At 40.2% G+C, this 2,500-nt stretch overlaps 1 pseudogene; it reads right to left on the bottom strand.

Moving 5' to 3' along the window:
- Window positions 1–147: 147 nt before the first annotated feature.
- The window catches only part of LOC148045262 (uncharacterized), a 12,440-nt pseudogene continuing 10,087 nt past the window's right edge, over window positions 148–2,500 (bottom strand).

The raw sequence follows: 2,500 nt of genomic DNA, 5'->3' as shown, positions 1-2,500 counted from the left end.
TAGACCTTGACAACTCAATAAAGCAAGCCGGGTGAGGTCACACACATGCTAAGCCACCAAAGCAATTAGCAAGATTAACTTTAAGCAAATTCTGGCTGTTGTGTGTCTGCTACTAACATCATTAGGGTTTGGCATAGGTTAATTATTTTAGACCTTGAACTGTTGAGAATGAGCATAAGAAGAAGAGAAGAGTAGAATTAGAAAGACGAAAAAAGAATAGGAGAATAGAATAGAATAGAATAGAATAGAAGAGTAGAGTAGAGTAGAATAGCAATAGCAGTTAGACTTATATACCGCTTCATAGGGCTTTCAGCCCTCTCTAAGCGGTTTACAGAGTCAGCATATTGCCCCCAACAACAATCCGGGTCCTCATTTTACCCACCTCGGAAGGATGGAAGGCTGAGTCAACCCTGAGCCGGTGAGATTTGAACAGCCGAACTGCAGAACTAGCAGTCAGCTGAAGTAACCTGCAGTGCTGCATTTAACCACTGCGCCACCTCAGCTCTCTCTAGAAGAGAAGATAATTAGAAAGAAGAGAAGAGAGTGAAGAGAAGTGAAGAGAAGAGAAGAGAAGAGAAGAGAAGGGAAGGGAAGAGAAGAGAAAGCAGGAGACCTTATACCATCCAGGCCAAATGGTTGAAAACTATCATTGAAACCTTCAAGTGTTAGAGTACCCATAACCAATGTTCCCTCTAATGTTTTTTTTCAGTGTGTGCGGAAAAGTATAGTGTTTGAGCGGCACATTTTCATGCCTGAACACCTGAATTTTTTTCACAGATGTTTCACAGAGCAATTGATTTGTAGGATCCGAATTGGAATGGAGAAAAATGGTTTTGTGCATGCGTGAGTGTATGCATGAGTGTGTGTGTGTGTGTGTGTGTGTGTGTGTGTGTGTGTCAATCAAAGATTCTTTTATTACATTTTCATTTTCCTTTATACAATCACTTAAATACTGTGCAGTTAAAAAAAAAAAGAAGCAATAAACAACTCATAACACTTCTATCCTACATACACCCTTCCTTCTACCCCTCCAACTTTCATTTCTCCCTTCCAACAATCCCCTCTTCTACTTCCCCTCCCCCTCAGCCATTCCTTTCTCCCCTTCCCACCATCTCACCCTCCTTACATTCCCTTCTCACTCCCTCTTAATTCCCCCTTCTTCTTTCCCTCTACACCTCGCTTCGGTGTATTTCTAGTATTCATTGGTCTATTTGTTTTGTACTAAAACAAAAGGAAAATAAAAGGAAAAGAAAGAAGAAAAGAAAAAAAAGGGAAAAAAGCAACAGTATCCAAGTGCATTCATTGTTCTGAAAATTGAGTCTATATTTCCACCCTCCCCCCCACCCACCCCCTGAACCCCCCTCCCTGACCCCCTTCCGACTTCCCAGATCCCATTCCCGGCATCGTTCTTTATCAAGCAAAGTCTGAAGTATATTGAAACCAAATAGATTAGAAGTTACAGAATAATAATAATAATAAATAATAAAGAACAAAAAAGAAAAGAATAATAAAAAGAAAAAAAGGGGGGAAACCCCCCCCCAAGAAAGAGAAGTCAATAAACTCTCTAACATTAAACTCAGCTTCTCATTATTTTTAAAATCTTAAACAATGTCTTTACCTGCTTCCGCATGTAAATTCTATACCTCCCATCCTGCCTTTACCTGTGTCCGCATATATATTTTATCCTCATCCATTGCTCCTCTCATATTTACTCCACCCTCGTGTAGACTCTCCAGATAATCTTTCTTAACCTTGTATTCAAATAACAATTTATACAAAAATCAGCTTACATTCTGGATCAAGGTAATCTAATTGAACTTTCACTACCCTTCCATCTACCCCACGCCACCCGACTCCATTCATCCCAAACCACAATCCAAGAAAACTATGATCTCCGCTCTCCTTGCCCCAAAGAATAGATCATAGATGTGTGTGTGTGTGTGTGTGTTTGAGTGAGCGAGGGATCCGGTAAGGGAACTGCGCCTATTTAGAAAAAAAGGTAAATTATTGCAAACGTGATCAGTCGAAGATAAGTATGGGGACAGGTTGGGTGGTAGAGAGAAAGTGATAAAAGAGTGGGAGAGAGGAAGAGAGGAAGAAAAAAGAGGGAAGAGAGACAGAAAGAGACAGAGAAGGAGAAAGAAAGTGACAGAAGAGTGGGAAAGAAGGAGAGAGAAAGAGAGACAAAGAGAAAGAGGGCGAGAGAGACAGAAAGAGACAAAGAGAACAGAGAAGGGAGAAGGAGAGAGAAAGTGACGGAAGAATGGAAAAGAAGGAGAGAGAAAGAGAAGAGAGACAAAGAGAAAGAGGATGAGAGAGACAGAGAGAGACGAGAGGAAGAGGAAAGAGTAAGAGAGAACATCTCATTTCAACCCTGAGGTGCAAATATTCTCTTTGATTGGTAATTTTATTTGTTCATTTACTATCCAATACTCTCATTTCTCCTTAAGTTCATCAAGAATTCCCTTCTTTTTATTGAATTTACCACAATACCTTGAGA

This window comes from Thamnophis sirtalis, unplaced genomic scaffold (genome assembly GCF_051295495.1).
Source record: "Thamnophis sirtalis isolate CommonGarterSnake01/CBP01778 unplaced genomic scaffold, rThaSir2_p1.2 scaffold_5, whole genome shotgun sequence".
Classification (NCBI taxonomy): Eukaryota; Metazoa; Chordata; class Lepidosauria; order Squamata; family Natricidae; genus Thamnophis; species Thamnophis sirtalis.
This window is presented reverse-complemented; position numbering and strand designations above follow the sequence as displayed.